Raw genomic sequence first — 18,178 nt, 5'->3', positions numbered from 1 at the left:
CAACTTTTAAAAATACCTCATGTCAGAATGACTAGGCACCTTAACAAATCTGTTCTTTTAGGACAAAGTTTATTTCATGAATCTCTTTTATAAAGTCCATAAATGTCTTTTGAATGCCTACGAGCTGATTTAAGGAAAATGGTCCCATCTTTGGCCACCCAGCTGCATTTGTGTCTAAGGCCAGTGATTGTTTCTAGGAGATTTCAGCTTTTTTTTCTGATCTCTCCTTCTTGCCACAGGTGGTGCTTTTGGGGGCTTGCCTCTACCTTCCCTTCCTCAGAGAACTGAGCTGGAATTCACAAACTCCCTCCATGAAGAGGTTTCCAGAAGACAAGGGAAGAGCTGGATGACACATGTAAAACAAATAGTTAGAAAAAATTTTATAGTTACTCTTTTAAAAAAATTTTTTATCAGAGTATAGTTGTGTTAGTTTCTGCTGTACACTAGTATATATAAAACAGAAAGCTGATAAGGACCTCCTGTATAGCACAGGGAACTCTACACAATACTCTGTAATGACCTACATAGGAAAAGCATCTAAAAAGAGTGGGTATAGGGACTTCCTAGGTGGCTCAGTGATTAAGAATCCGCCTGCCAATACAGGGGACACAAGTTCAATCCCTGCTCCAGGAATATCCCACATGCCACGGAGCAACTAAGCCCGTGTGCCACAAGTATTGAGCCTGCGCTCTAGAGCCAGTGAGCCACAATTATTGAGCCCATGTGCTGCAACTACTGAAGCCCATGCGTCTAGGTCCGGTGCTCCACAACAAGAGAAGCCATCTCAGTAAGGAGCCCGTGCACTACAATGAAGAGTAGCCCCTGCTCACTGCAACTAGAGAAAGCCCATGTGCAGCAATGAAGACCCAACACAGCCAATAAACAAATAAAATAAATAATAAATAAATGTATTTTTTAAAAAAAAGAGTGGGTATATGTATTTGTATATGTATAGTTACTCTTGATTGTGGAAAATAAGCCCTCAAAAGCCTTCTTAAAGCTTGAAATAAAGGGAAAATAAAGGGAATGAAAAAACTTAGGATTTTATGTCTCCACAAATTGTTTCCATTGTCCTCTCTGCCTTCAGCTATGTGCTACTGCTACCAGGCGAAAATACAGAATAACAAAATATTTAAGGAATATATTTGCTTCAAAATTGAACAGGAAGAGAAAAATCCTTTAGGGAGTAAATGGCATCCAAGGAACAACCTCATTACTCAACCCCGTGGAGACAAATGAGCTTTCTGATAAGGCAGCAGGTGCACATCTGGGTCCACCAGCTGTACACTGCAAACTCTTTTTCAATATAGGGGGCCCATACTCCCCAAATATCCTTATTTATTGCTTATCCTTATTTATATAACATGTACCTTTGTAGCATTTGACATTTTAAAACACACACATACAAAAATGAATTATAAGAAGGTGAGATAAAGTATAAGTATATATAGAAACCCTAATATTTTACTCTATGACTAAGTCCATCACCTTGTGCATACTTTGGGCTACTTGCGCCCATATTCTGGAATATTGATTCCTAAATCTTTTCATGCATGGAGCTAACTTTAACCGTGAATATTTCATCTTGCACTTTTTTAGTCTGCAGGCAATGCTTGATGTACAATGATTGCTGGCAATGGATATAATGATTTTTTATTTCTTCCAGTGGTTTGGTAGCACAGACCTAGCCACAGCCCTTTCACTCTCTCCTTGTGATATTAAAACCATACACTGGAACTTTAAATAAGAAACACTGTAGTTTTCTCTCTTGCAAAAAGACATAAAATCAAATGCTTCTGGGTAGAATGCAAAGACTCTGACCACTGCAGTCTGGAAGAAACTTTAGGTGAAATATAATGATGGCTCTCAGAGAGTGTTTCATTTTCCACCCCATAATAGGACAGATACCCTTTGAGATTTCCATGACCGCATAGGGTAGCAGAGCCCCAAGCTGCCAGGGTAATGTATGAGGGAGTTTGGAGAAATAAATGGAAACCTCAACTGACTTCACCAAGCTCAAGTAAGTGTGAGCACAAAAACAGAGGGCAGAACGTACTTAATATTTCAGCTGGCCAAGTTCGAGAACAGAAAAAACTAAAGTTTGTAATGATAGGAATCAGAATAGTGACTGTCTGTGGGAGCACTGACTTAGAAGAGACACGGAGGAACTTTCTTGGGTGACAGAATGTTTTATTTCTTGGTTTAATTTCAGTTTAGAAATTAAACCAAGGGGCTGAAACAATACAGGACCAGAGCCAAAGACCAGATTCTGAAGATTCATTAGGCAAAGAGAAAACACTGTTCTTTAAGGTAAACAAGATAAGAGAGATGAAACTTTGTGCCTAGAATAAGTTTGATGCAAAAACCATCTTCCAAAGGCAGGATCAAGATGGCAGATTGGGAAAATCCTGAGCTCACCTTCTCTGACAAACACACCAAAAGTACAACTATGTATAGAATAACTATTTCTGAGAGCGACCTGAGGACCAGCAGGACAGATTTTCTACAACGAAGGATGTAAAGAAAAGGCCACATTGAGACGGGTGAGGGGGGGTGCAGAGATATGGTCTAGTCAGAACCCACCCTCCTCCAGTGTGTTGACCCACAAGTGGGAGGGATATCACAACCACAGAGGCCCCCCCAGAGGAGCAAGGGGTCCAAGCCCCACATCAGGCCCCCCAACCCAGGGGAGCTATACCAGGAAGATGAACCCCCATAACACCAGGCTTTGAAAACCAGTGGGGCTTACATCCGGGAGAGGCAGAGAGCTGTGGGAAACTGAGTCCACTCTTGAAGGGCCCATGTACAAACTCATTCTCTTCAAGTCTCAGTGAAGAGACAGCTGTATGAAAAGCATCTGGGTCATACAAAGAGATTCACTGACTTCAGGGCATGTGCCAAAGGGGCAGGAGTCTGGTGGAATTTTCTACAGGTATACAAGTGCTAGTGGGCATCATTTTTTTAAAAACTCTCCTTGCACCGAGTTGGCTTGGTGCTGGCAGTGCCATTTCTGTCACTCTCCATCAACCTAGCTAACACCATGCGCCCCACCCCTGCACTCCCCTGAGGACCAGACCCGCCCAACCCATTGGCCCCGGCCCACCCCTCCGAAGGTTACCTCTACCCTGCCCCATCTGCAGGCTGCCGTGGCCATCAGCGATGCCCCTCCAAAGCAACTCCTGCTCTGGAGGTACAACCCTGTACATGAGCCCACCTGCAGCAGTTGTGGCCAGACCTCTCTGCCAGCCTCAACAAGGCCAACCCCACCCACCACAGCAATCACACCCCAAACATAACAGGAGGGCGTGTGCAGCCCACACAGGTGACACTTAGCTCTGGCTACCAGGGGGATTGTGCCACTGAGCCCCACAGAACACCATCTACATAAGTCTACTCTTTCAAAACTGGGAGACATATCTGATATACCTAATGCATAGAAACAAACAGAAATATCATGATCCCTGACTTCAGACTATACTACGAAGTGACAGTAATCAAAAGAGTGTGGTCCTGGCACAAAAACAGACACATACATCAATGGAATAGTATAGAGAACCCAGAAGTAAACCCACACACATGAGCTCAACTGATCTGTGACAAAGGAGGCAAGAGTATACAATAGGGAAAAGGCAGCTATTTCAATAAGTGATGTTGGGAAAGCTGGACAGCCACATGTAAAAAAATGAAATTAGAACATTTTTTCACACCATACACAAAAATAAACTCAAAATTAATTAAAGACCTAGAAGTAAGACCTGAAAACATAAAAATCCTAGAACAAAACACAGGCAGCACTCTCTTGGACACAGGTCTTAGAAATATTTTTTAAATTTGTCTCCTCAGGCAAGGGAAACAAAAGCAAACATTTAAAAATGAGACCTAATCAATCAAACTTAAAAGCTTTTGCAGAGAAGGAAACCATCAACAAAATGGAAATGCAACCTACTCAATGAAAGAAGATATTTGCAAATGATATGACTGATAAGGGATTAATATATAAAATTTATAAACAGCTCATATAACTCAATATTAAAAAAATCTGATTAAAAAAATGGGCAGAAGACCCGAATAGTCATTTTTCCAAAGAAGACATACAGACAGCCAACAGGCACATGAAAAGATGCTCAACATCACTGATGACCAGGAAAATGCAAATCAAAGCACAGTGAGATATAACCTCAAATCAATTAGAATGACTATTATCACAAAGATAAGAAATAACAAATGTTTTTGAGGATGTGGAGAAAAGGGAGGCCTCACGCACTGTTGGTGGAAATATAAATTGGTGAAGTCACTGTGGGAAACAGTATGGAGGTTCCTTAAAAAATTAAAAATAGAACTATCAAAGTATCCAGCAAGTTCACTTCTGGATAATTTACTATCTTCTTAGTTCTATTTATCCAAAGAAAACAAAAGCACTAATTGAAAAAGATTTATGCATTCCTGTGCTCATAGTAGCAATATTTACAATAGCTAAGAGATGGATGCTACCTAAGTGCTCATCATTAGATGAATGGATAAAGAAGATGTGGTATACATATACAATAGAATACTACTTAGCCATAAAAAAGAATCAAATCTTGCCATTTGCAACACATGGGTGTACCTAGAGGATATTATTCTAAGCGAAAAAAGTCAGACAGAAAGACAAATATTGTACCATTGCACCTTTATGTGGAAAATAAAAACTGAAACAATGAACAAACAAAAACAGAAACAGACTGATAGATACAGAGAACAAACCAGTGGTCGCCAGAGGGGAGGGGCTGGGTGGTTAGGCAAAATAGGTAAAAGGGATTAAGAGATACAAACTTCCAGTTATAAAATAAGTCCTGGGAATGTAAGGTACAGCACAGGGACTATAATCAATAATATTGCAATAACTTTTTACAGTGACAATTGTTAGACTTATGGTGGTGATCAATTTGTAATGTATATAAATGTCAAATCACTGTGTTGTACACCTGAAACTAATATAATATTATATGCCAACTATATTTTTTAAAAAGTTCTATTTTGATTGTGCCAGTGGTTACATAGATATATACATTTGTCACATTTATTGAAACATATACTTAAAAACTGTGCATTTTATTATATGTAAATTATCCTCAATAGAAAGCTTAGTCAAAGCAAGCAAAAAATAATGCAGGCAGGATATGTTTAAAAAAATTCAAAATAAAGGAACTAGGAAGTGAAAGGGGGTAGGGCCAGATGGTGCCATTTTGCTGTGCTAAAGCTTTTCCTTTGTTCTCATGGCAAATAGCCTTAGGTTAGAGTCAAATATTCTGCATTTTAAAGATACTATGTAAGGATGTTGGGATATCAGTGTTCTTTTCAGTATTTTGTGAAATGTGTGTTTAAGAGAGAGAATAAACCTTAGTGATAACACACTGAAGTCAAGAAAGAACCTATGTGTTTTTTAAGATTACTTGAAAATTCATCCCTAAATTCTCACAGTTTGGATGCTACATGAATTAATTCTCTAATGATAAAAAATAGATAAAATATATTGAGTAGTTCCAATAATCAATATGCCAATATGGCAGCATGCCAAACCCAGCGCTCAGTGCTTTAAAACATCATGTCATTGGGGCTTCCCTGGTGGTGCAGTGGTTAAGAATCCACCTGCCAATGCACAGGACATGGGTTCGAGCCCTGGGCTGGGAAGATCCCACATGCCGTGGAGCAACTAAGCCCATGTGCCACAACTGCTGAGCCCACGTGCCACAGCTACTGATCCCATGTGCCACAACTACTGAAGCCCACATGCCTAGAGCCCATGCTCAACAAGAGAAGCCACCATAATAAGAAGCCCATGTGCACTGCAATGAAGAGTAGACCCCCGCTCTCCACAACTACAGAAAGCCCGTGTGCAGCAATGAAAACCCATGCAGCTAATAAAATAAATTAAAAAAATAAATATTATTAAAGAGAAACAATCATGTCATTTAAGCTTCACATTCACTCCATGATGTAAATATCACTATTATCTCCACTTCACTGACAAAGAAACTAAAACTTTGGGAGGTAATTTGACCAAGTTCCCAATTAGACGAAAGACTGATCTTGAGACAGAAAAACCCATGCTCTTAAACACCATAATTTAAGTTTTTGACTAAAGGACGGTAAAGAAAACTCAGTGCCTGCCTTTGTGGAGTTAACAAACACAGTAGGAGCCAAACAAAAATCTATTTGTCTTGTAGCATAGACATATATATACCACCAACTGTAAAACAGATAGCTAGTGGGAAGCTGCTGTATAACAAAGGGAGATCAACTCGATGATGGGAGATGCCTTGGAGGGTCGGGATGGGGAGGGTGGGAGGGGAGTTGCGGGAGGGAGGGGATATGGGGATATGGGGATATGTGTATAAATATAGCTGATTCACTTTGGTGTACCTCATAAGCTGGTACAAGAGTGTAAAGCAATTATATTCCAATAAAGAGCTTAAAAAAAATCTATTTCATAGTGAGCAACCCATTAAGATGTCTTGAATTAATCTTCACTTTAGGGACGGGCCAAGCAAATCAACCCTTGTTTTCTTTAAAATACCATCTATAAGACATGTCAGCCTATGTCCCTGACACACACTTACCTCCTGTTCAGAGACCACTCTACATGCCTAAACCATCCTGTTCCCAAGAGATGAACTGAATATTTACCCACAATCCCTTAGGTTTGTTAGAGTTGTTCTTATTATAATTATTAAATATGAAGAAAATTTATAAAACGAGTGCAAAAAACAGGTCGTTTTTTTCCTATGGAAAACCATACAAATTGCAATCACTCCAAGTAAGTCACTCAGATACCAATAAAAATTGGTACGTTAATTAGGCATTTAACACATGAGGATACTAATATGAAAAGGTACTCAACCTTCTTAATTATCACAGAAATATGAATTGAAACCACAAGGCCATGTATATCTGAATTGCTAAAATAAAAATGACTGACGGTGCCTTGTGCTAATGGTGGTGGATAGAGAGCAGCTAAAACTCTCATGTACCACGAGAATATGAATTAACACAACCACTGTGGAAAAATGACAGCATCACAAATAACAAAAATTATATACCCTGTGATCCAGCAATTCAATTTCTGAGTATCTACTCATGACAAAGGCACAGTGCGTTCCAGAAAAGACATGTACTGAAATGTACATAGTGGTGCTATCATAATAGCAAAAAATAAGTGATTCAAATATCTATTATTAGTATAATAAAATTGTGGTTTAGCTATATAACGGAATACTTTGGAAAAATAAAAATCGGCAAACTATACACATTTAAGCCTATCAATGTGGATGAATTTCACAAATACAAATTTGAGGGAAAGAGGCAAGGCACAAAAGAATATATTCTATGTAATTCCATGTAAATAAAGGTCAAAAACAGATAAAAATGAGCTATGGTGATAGAAGTCAGAATAATAATTATTTGGGGGAGGATGGTATAGAGGAAGGGTTTTGGAAATTTTGGTGATGCTCTATTTCTTGATCTAGCTGCAGTTACAAAGATGTGTTCACTTGGGAAAATTTATCAAAAAATGTATACTTCTACTTATGTTGAGTTTATTTTCTCCATCTATTCAATTTTTAAAACTTACTCAAAAAGAATTACTTTCAAATGAGGAAGAGGAAAAGAAAAACCAACCAATAAAAGACTGGGAGGAAAATATAAACATATAGATGGTTGCTCTACTCAGATTGCCGAGCAAGTGTCTATTTCTCACTCCACTTTAAAGCCGACAAAACTGGAAGGGGTAGATTATGAACAAGATTTGGGTAAAACACATGAAACCAACACACATGCAAAGAAAAGACTATGGCTCTACCTCATAAGATTTTCAAATGAATATGCACACATATATATTTTCCATTAATATAAAATAAATAGTTCAAAGTAATAGATACGCTTACGCCTATTTACATCACATGTGTGGCCGCGCACACACACGTATTGCCCAATCAACTACCAGATTCAAAGGCAGAGCATAAAAGCTTTTCCTGTATTGACAAACAGAAATGTAAATCCTCGAAGCCTTCAGAAATCTTGACTCTGTAGCTCCCTCCCCAACTAGACACTAACCGCCTACCTAGATTCAACTGTTTTAATAAACGGGAGTAGATCTTTACCTTTAACCTGGAAGATTCTTAGATGTCCTGGGCAGCTCAGAGCCTCGGTACCTTCCTTTCCTTCCACTGATGTCTGATAGCTTTCACGTTTCTTAAGATGATAATCTGTCCCTTGGAAATTTACCCAACAAGAAGTTTATAATGACCTAAGACTTCACTGGTAAGCATGAACCACAACAGAATTCCCAACAATATAGTTTGCAGTGAAAAGTGCCAAATAACCAAACTGCAAAAATAAAGCTTAATTTTGTGCAAATATATGCTTGGTCTGCAAGCGTATATGTTTGATCTGCAATATAGTTGGGTTACTGCGTCTTTTTAAGTTGAAAAAAATCCATAAAGAAAATTGGCTTTCCTCCCTGTCAACCCCTACCTCTAGCTCCACTCCTATGTTTCTCAGAAAGCTTTCTCAGAAGTTCTATGAATGGGCTCTATCGCGCGCCCTCTACTGCTCTCATTTCTGTCTCTCCACAGTCATAATCTCCTCTCTACAGCTATCCTCCCCTGTGCAATACAAACATGTGGCAGAGAACCCTGTCCTCATTTTCCCCCAAATACTTCTATTTTATTTTTTTTTTTCTTTTTCCTTTTTTTTTTTTTCCATTTTTTTGCCTTGCTGCGAGGCACACAGAATCCCAGTTCCTCAACCAGGGATCGAACCTGCGCCCCCCCCCCGCATTGGAAGTGGAGTCTTAACCACTGGATGGCCAGGGAAGTCCCCCCAAAATACTTTTTTAAAACCTGTTGTTTATAATAAACACTCAGCTCCTGGTCTTGCTGGTATTCCTAACTCAGAGGACTTTTAATGGCAGGTTTTTCTCCTAAGTCTCTGATTCTCCAGCAGTGAGATTCCTCCTCCATCTCTCCAAACTGACCTCAGACTGTTGACCCAAACTGAACAGTTGAAAAGTGTTCATTTTCCTTATAGAAAAGAGCCACTTTCTCTGTCTTTTCTTTTCTCTTTTCCCCAGTTCATCCCAGCTCTACTCAGAGAGGCTTCTTTAAGTAAATGAATTCTCCTTTTAATGTGTTCTTAAGCTGATCATTTATTTCCTGGAGGGAAATTCTGTGGACAGCTCTTAATGTTACACTTTTAATCAAAAGAAAAATATAAGAGCACCACTGTTTCTGTCGTTGTTCGACAGGCCTGGTTTAGCCCGCGTCCTCTTGGTGCATCCATCCCAGCTTTCAGACACTCGCAGGACTCCTTTCTTGCCTCTGGCTCTTGCAGCGCAGGTCTGCTCTCTCTCAGCTAACCTCCTCCTCCCCCCCTCCTCTTCCCCTTTCCTTATCTCCACCCACTGCCTGTTCAGGGAAGGCCTGACATTTTGTTCATTAGCCTAGCTGTTTAGTTGCTGGGTAAGAAGCTGGCCCTGAAAATAGGACTTGCAAATCTCCCAGACAAAGGTGAAAAGTGCTCTCCTACCTGGAGGTCTCTGTCTGTCTCCAGGCTTTACCATGACTGCTAACGCCTACGTGGGGAAAGCAGGAGAAAGAAACGTACCCCTTTCAAATTCCAAACCCCAGTAGAATGAGTGCTGCTGTTTGATGGTAGCCATGCATCAAAATAATGGATAATCTAAATATGAAACTTAGATATGAAAATGGACTTTGCCAAATAGGAAAGTATATTTAATTCACGCATTCAGATTCAGATGATTCAAAAGAGCATTTCAGTTAATAACAGTCTTGAGCATCATCAGTTCATCTGGAGACAGCATGGTTTGGGGAAAGCACATTAATGGAATGTCTATGGAAATCCTGTAGGACCAGCTGGTCCCAGGAGACTTCCAACCTTTCAATTATTTCCTCTGGGGTTAAGGCTATATCACCACAATGAATTTGCCTTTGAGCAGTGAGTCTCTGTATCACACTGGTAATTCATTGCCTTTTTGGTCCTTATTGGGGATTCAGAAGCTGTCTTCCATCAGCCTTGTCATCAGTCTCAGTTACAGTTTTGCTGTTTTATAATTATATGCTATTATCTGTACATCATCTCATCCTATCTTCTGAACTGACTTCCAAACCCCATACTGAAAGGCACGTGCTATTTTCTGTGCCACTGAAATGCCTGGTTTACACCCTCCCAGGTCCTTTAAAATCAAGGTCTAAAGCAGGAAGGGATGGCATCCGTTGCTCAGAAAACTACCAACTGCTGTCACTGATAACCAATTACAATGTTAAAAGCTAAATCTTGTAAGCTTCCCCTCCTGCCCCAGAGGGATGCAAAAAAAGAGTCTGGTGTGTGGAAACAAAGCAATCACTTAAAATGTAACAAGACACATTCTCAAACTAAAACCATGACTCACCCTACACATGCAATATTGATATTTCAGATTATATTTAATTGAACTGAGGTTGCAGTTTATTTTCCAAATGCAAACATGTGTTTAATTAGAGCAAAATGTGCATCTCTATAACACTGAATTTTAAGTACCAGGTTCTAAAGTTTATTGATTGATGATTATTGTGGGGAAACATGAGCTCTTATGCATAAATCTTTTGACAGGAGCTGTCTGTCAAAAATAATGATCCTTTTAAAACTCATGAATAAATAATGATGCAGGTCCACTTTACATAAAAATACATACTCATTTACACTCTGTCCACTGAAATGAAATATGGTTATTTAAAATAATGACTCTGTGATGGGTGAGTAATGAAACATTATTAATTTAATACACATGGTATTTTATACTCACTCTCAAATTACATGCATCTATTTTCAATATTAACACATTAGGCTATTTTTTTAAAGACCTCTAACAAAATGTCTGGTACTGAAAATCCTTTCATGGATGAGATTGTGAATTTTAATTCTGCCACGCTGGGGTCTCATTTTGGTCACAAGCCGGGAAGTAATAACTGGGCTGTCACTGTGGTGATGTTTTATTGTCTGCCCTGACTTGGAACATCCAGAAGGAACCACCTCCTTTTCCTCCCATAGGAAAAAGCGTGACGAGTTGGGAAGGAGGGCCAGGATGCCGCTTGCCTTTCTTCAGCCTTTGCCATCTGGAATTTGATTCTGTGAATATATTTTTTCTCTGCTCTTTTCTTCCTTTATCCCACCCTGATTTTCTATCTGTTCGCTGAGTAAGAGTTGGGGGGTGATCCTAAAATTGGGCACTTCTCTGAGGACTTTCATTAGGAGTTCAGGGACAGAGGCAGGGAATTAGAGAAAATTATGTTTCACTTTTCCTTTCAGATGATGTAGAGTCACTCTTCTGCTTCACCCTTAGATTTTTCAGTGACTTTCTCCTGATATGTTTTTTTTTTCCTCCAGTCATGACACAACATCAGAAATGGTGACAATGGGAAAGGGGTCTGGTCAGGTTTGGGAATGGGTGTGATGTGGAAAGATGGGGAAAAAAGGAACCCATTGCTGAGCTTCCTTTACCTATATTTTTTCAAGCCATGCTGTCTACCTTGAAATTCCCAGCTGGTTTTCAAAAACCTAGGTTTTTAAGTATGAGAAGTGCTAATAGCAGTTTTTGTCACCATTTTATAGATGGGGAAATTGAATCACAATGCAATGATGTGCATTGTGCACAAACACACAGAGGCATTGCTACTCCCAAGCAAATAGTCTCTGGTAGGAAACAAGTGTACCATGTACTGCAAATAGTCTCATCTTCAGGACGGATACTGATACTAAGCTTTGTTCCTTGGTGCCATTGTCCTGTTTTGCCAACATGGGTTTTGTTGTCTCGACCACATGCCATTTTTCAAACAAGAAAATGTCTATGAGTCAAAAAGAAAAAACCGTTTCACGTTTTAAATCTGCTGTTTAAGTCACTCAGCCAGTATTGTTCAGCATATAAAAGGTTCCCACACTTGAAAGATATTTTGACATTTTTTCCAAATTAAAATCAATCTGGATTTAAGGATTTTATGAAACCCTTGAGATAATTTTAGAATCCCCTGTCATGCTGCAGCAGAAAGTCTGTGAGTCCTAAGGTTAGAATGGGGTCTTGAAAGACAAATAGCCAAGTGAAATTAATTTGAAATCTTTGACTAAATATTAACTGTTTCTTAAAATAGATTTGAAAGTGTCATCTTAAATGCTTTTCAATTGAGTGTTTCATACAAAAGAGTGATTCAAAGTGATTCATAAAAATATACACCTACAAATTTCATGTTTAGATATGCCTCTTACGTAATTATAAAGTATAAATTTAGATACAGTATCAGGAAAGCATTAACTCCAACTAGCAAACATAAATTTTTTAATTGTCCTCACATTAGACCACTGAGCTGAAAACTGAGATGGTATTGTTTCACGGTGTGTCCTTTTCACTTGCTTATTTATACAACTAGATTGGCTTTTTTCCTTGATATTATCCAATTGCCAATTGTGTACTAAAGTTGCTTTTTTCTATATTATAGATTTTTTATAGACTTTACCCAAAGGTATTATTCTAAACTTGTGTTATTAGGTTGAAAGAGAACACACTTTTTAATTGCATTTTGTTTTGCAGTATACTGCTTGTCCAATTAACAAGTCAACACGTAACAAGTGTTGTAGTTTGTGCTAACTGAATTGGGCCACATAAAAAGAAACAGCATTAAAAAGATAATCACAAACTTAAAAGAACATTGCAGGATATCACATCCACCAATACTCCCCAAACAGGTCATAGAAACACCAAGCAAAATAAAACATTATGAATTCAGACATTTCTCTTTTAAGAATTTCTAAATACACATGCCTTTTAGGGGTTCTCGTCTTCCTGTAAATAAATCTGCTCTAATTTATACCGAAGAGTGATAAATTCTGTCCCTGATTTTAGGTGGTCTCCAAAATAACACATTATTAATATCTGGATTTTTTGAAGCAGTGGGAGCACTAAAGTGAAACTGACAACTTTCAGGCCAAGACCAAGAGGGGCCATTCAACTGGCAAGTCACGACAAGGGTGTGGCGGGCATCACCCTTGCTTTTAGATAAGGCATATTTAATCTCTGAGGCAAAGACTGTGGCCTTAGCCTTCTGGAGTCAATTTACTAATTTTTGGTTTTTTTCTCAGCCATGTGTACCACCAGATAGGTCATAATACTAGTACATGCAAAGATGAGAATTAATTACTAGGCCATAACTTTCATAAAGATAACTTAGCCTTCTGAAAATTGGCAAATTAAGAACAATTAGTTTTGTGAAGCCATAGGAGAAATCAAAACAAAATTATCATTTTTCTAAACAATAATTTACCGACATCTGGACTGCACATGAGAGTAAACAGAAAAAATTTGACATTCGGGCTACTTGTTTCATATATTGTAATAAATTATTTATTTAGGTGTTTATTCTGTTGTATCTTTGTGTCTTTGGTTATTCATAAAGTTGAAACATCATTTTAGATGAAAACATGTTTTAAAGACTTTCTAATGGAGGAAAAACTTTCTAAAAGAGAAAGTTTTGAAAATAACTTTGGTCCAGAAATCAAGAGCTGTGGCTTCTTGGATTCCTTGTTTTGTCGTTATTTGTGTGACACGTCATGGTCACATCCTGGGAGTCATTTAAAAAAAAACAAAGTTTAACAAAAGAATTCAGACACAAAATATTACAAAAGCACATACTGTATGAGTTTATACATATGAGGTACAAAGACAATGCATTTAGAAGGACAGTAGCTATCTTTGGGAGAGTGTAGTGACAGGAAGGGAGTAGGAGGGGCAAGTTTGGTTGCCAATAATGCTCTTTTATTTTGTTTGGGGTTTTCTTTTTTTGTTTGTTTAATTTGGATGCTGGTTATGTGGTGTGTTTAGTTTTTTTAAATGTAGTGAGCCATATGCACTTTTTAAAAAAATTTTCTTTTTTTATTGAAGTAGCGTTGATTTACAATGTTGTGTTAGTTTCAGGTGTACAGCAAAGCGATTCAGTTATACATACATATATATCTTTTTTTTTCAGATTCTTTTCCCTTATAGGTTATTACAAAATATGCAGTATAGTTCCCTGTGCTATACAGTAGGTCCTTGTTGGTTATCTATTTTATATATAGTAGTGTGCATATGTTAATCCCAAACTCCTAATTCATCCCTATACGCTTTTTTTTAATTTTTATTTATTTATTTATTTTTGGCACATGGGCTTAGTTGCTCCGCGGCATGTGGGATCTTCCTGGAGCTGGGATCGAACCCGTGACCTCTGCATTGTCAGGTGGATTCTTAACCACTGCGCCACCTAGGAAGCCCCCTATACGCTTTTGATATGATACTTTTCTGTATGAATATTATATTTCATTTAAAAGGAAAAATATGAAGGAGGTTGAAATAAATTTTTCTAATTTTTTTTCTAAAATTCTACTATTTTGTGAAAACTGCCTTCTTATAATAAGACACCCACCATAAGTCAAGCACTTTTAGGTGACTAGGGGACATCACTTCGAACACAAGGAATACACTGTGCAGTAACAGATTTCTATTGCTTTTTTACATTTTTTTCTTTCTTCCTCTGTGCTCACTCTTGTGACTGACCCTATGCGTGACTTCCAGTAGCCTTCTCATCCTTACTTTTTTTTTAATAAATTTATTTATTTATTTATTTATTGGCTGTGTTGGGTCTTCATTGCTGCACACACTTCACTGCTGCTGCTTTCTCTAGTTGTGGTGAGCAGGGGCTACTCTTCATTGTGGTGCACGGGCTCCTCTTTGCAATGGCTTCTCTTGTTGCAGAGCACGGGCTCTAGGTGCACAGGCTTCAGCAGTTGTGGCATGTGGGCTCAGTAGTTGCGGTTGGCGTGTTCTAGAGCACAGGCTCAGTAGATGTGGTGCATGTGGTGCATGGCTTAGCTGCTCCGTGGCATGTGGGATCCTCTCAGCCCTGGGATCGAATTTGTGTCCCCTGCATTGGGAAGCAGATTCTTAACCACTGCGCCACCTAGGAAGTCCTCATCCTTACCTCTTATTTACTCCTAATCTCATTCAGGCTAGAAAAGTAACAGATAATCACGCTACCAAATTCTGCAGTAAAGACCTGAATGCCTGCATTCTGAAAGCTTAAGGTTGCTGGGAATCTGACCTTCAGATGAGTGAGGCAGTCATGTACCTCGTCTCAAAAAACCTTAACCTCAGAAAGGACCTCAGATTTTTACAGTGGCCTTACACATGAACAGGGGTTATTTTAGCTGGATCCTCAGAAGATTTGTTGTTGTTTTTCAGTCTCTATACTCCCAAGAATGTTCAAAAACAACTTCGTTGCCAACCAAGACATTCTCCTGCAGAACATTTGTTAACAAGACTATTTATTCTTTCATTCTTTCTCTCTTTTTTTAAAGCTCATACGTATCGCCTTATAACTTCTATGCAAATAAAAGTCCTGAGACGTTCAGCTGGACAAGCAAAATAGGTCTACACTGGTGGTTCTTAACTTCAGCTTTGTGGTTAACACCAGAGTGATCTAAGGAGCTTTGTGCAAAACAGTTGTCCATGCACTGTCTTGGGAGGTTCTGATTCAGTCAATCTGAACAGGCTGAGGCACTGGTATTTTTGCACTCTAACTGGTGATGTGGACGCATAGTTAGGTTTGAGAAATATGCCTACACCTTCTACATGACAGCCCTTCCCTTCTGATTGGCAGACATGGTCATCTGTATCTTGTCCTTTCCAAGCCACATAGCTCTGGTTTCTTTATTCTTGGCTCTTGGTTTGCATATCTCTCATCACTTAGATCATCACTCCTGAACTTAACTTTCATAATGTGCTTTTAAAATGTGGCAAATGAGTCTTGAACTCCAAGCTCAGGTGTGGTCTCACTAGAGTGAGATTCTGGGCTTCTCTTGTTGCAGCCTAACGATATGTTTGCTTGAGTCACCTTGTATTGTTGTCTGATACTGACGTATAGCCAGTCGTAAATCCCAGGACTTTTTACCTGACTTTCCTTCCTTCCTTTCTGCCTGTCTGCCTGCCAGCGTTTCTTCTCCTTCGTCAGTAATATTTGAGTGTTACTTGGGGTTTGGCCTTGGGGATTACTAAGGGATCAAGACAGACACAGTCCCTGCCTTGCTGGAGTCAGGATTCAGACAAACAAAGCAGCAATTATGTCTTAGGCCAGTTCTCACCTATGCTGTGCTGGTGTAACTGATTTATGAGCACCTCCAACTTGAGCCAGAAAGGATTGAGGGCGGTTGACAGGACTGAGGGAGTCTGTCATCTTGCTCACTTGGAGGCCAGAATCTCTCCTGAGTGAGTCAGGTAGGTTCTGGTATCTGTATTTAACAGCACCTGGAAGGGCTCTTTAAGTCAAAACTTTATGGGCACAGCCAGAGCATTGGGCAAGAATGATTGGACTGCGACTGCGTAGTAAGAACTATAAATATTTCATTACATAGTCTTATATTCTCCAGTCACCATTGCCAGGCTGGTAGAGGTAACCATCTCTGTTGCGGTTCCTCTGAATCCCCTTTTCTTTGTCCCCTGATGACTATAATGAGGGGTCTGGACCATGATTGATTCAGGATATATTACTGTTCTCAGTGAGTTGTTATTTTGCCTAAAGAACCGTTTTGCAGTTACCCAGACTCGTCTTCCTCCCAGACTCTGGTTGCCTGTTTTGCCAGGTGATAGGGAGAGCTACGGGCTGCTGCTGCTGCTCTTTGGTTTTCAGTCCCGAAGGCTCTTTGTGTTCCCTTTGCTGACCCTCTCTGAAGGTTAACTGTTCTATGTAGGGAGCATTTTAAATTCCCTTCGAATGCAAGAGCCGCTTGTTCATCAGAGTCCCAAAGCCAGATCAACTCATGGAGGCCTGTCTGACATTTTCTTAGACACCTCCTGAAAAACCTTCTTGGCAGCAGGAGCCCTGACCTCTGCATCCAATATTTGGTGTGCTACGCCTCCACTATCCCTGAAATACTTCCTCTTGTTGGTTTAGGGCTAGACTGTCAAGACTCTTTTGAATCTTGATTCTGTCATCTATCTCGGTTTTACACTTCTGAAAATGTCATAATCATGGCTTCTTCAATGGTAGATAAATTTTGAACCAAAACACTGGCAGTTTTGGATAGAGAACTGAGGACACAACCAGACACCTCTAAGTGGTTATCGATCTACTAACACGTTCTACTTTGTTATGGCCATTCAGCCAGTCTCCAGGTTTTTGTTGTTGCTTTATGTTGTGAACACTTTATATTGTGAAATATAAAACACATACTGAAAATTACCCCAAACAAAAACATACAGCTTAATAAGTTATCACAAAGTAAACTGCGTAATCTCTTCCCACATCAAGAATAGAAACTTCTTTCCCAGACACGGTCAATCCTTATCCTCTTCTCCTTACCCCAGAGCGGTTACCACTGTCCCGATTTTTCTGGCAGGCTACCACCCCCAGGGCACTGCACAGAAGCAGACTGAAGCACACCCCCAGCCTTTCTGTAAAACATGCCTACTTACTTGTCCTGGAGCTTCAGCCTGAGGGGCAGGCTTCAGGTTTGCCATGTATCTAGAGGCTACAGAAATGCCCTCAGGGAATGCACCATCTTTGTGCTCTCCTGCAGCCTCACTACTGATGGCCGAAAGAGGAACTCTTCAGTACCTCCCAGAAAGGAGCTTATACACTCCTTTGAAGACCTGATTTTTACAACAGTTGCCCAGAGGATACCTTGAGATTGTTTGGTCTATAGGCCAACAGGGATTATTATTGTGGTCTGATAGGACTGTATATATCTGCATACATTAAAAGCTGACTTTCAATCAGTTTGAAACTAGATGCAGACTGAGATCCCTCCCTTTGGAACACTGACAGGTATTGGCACACCATCAACAACTGAGAACTGTCAACAAAAATATCAGCTTTTCAAACTATTCTAAAAAGTTAAAGTAATCAAAACAGTATGGTGCTGACACACACACAAAAAAAAACAAAACACAAAAATCAACAGAACAGAATAGAGAGTCCAGAAATAAACCCACACTTACATAGTCAATTAATCTACTACAAAGGAGGGAAGTAATTACAATGGAGAAAAGACAGTCTCTTCAGTAAATGGTGCTGGGAAAATTGGACAGCTACATGCAAAAGACTCTAACTGGACTACTTTCTCA

The sequence above is a fragment of the Hippopotamus amphibius genome, chromosome 8 (genome assembly GCF_030028045.1).
Source record: "Hippopotamus amphibius kiboko isolate mHipAmp2 chromosome 8, mHipAmp2.hap2, whole genome shotgun sequence".
Classification (NCBI taxonomy): domain Eukaryota; kingdom Metazoa; phylum Chordata; class Mammalia; order Artiodactyla; family Hippopotamidae; genus Hippopotamus; species Hippopotamus amphibius.
Note: the sequence above shows the minus strand (reverse complement) of the source record.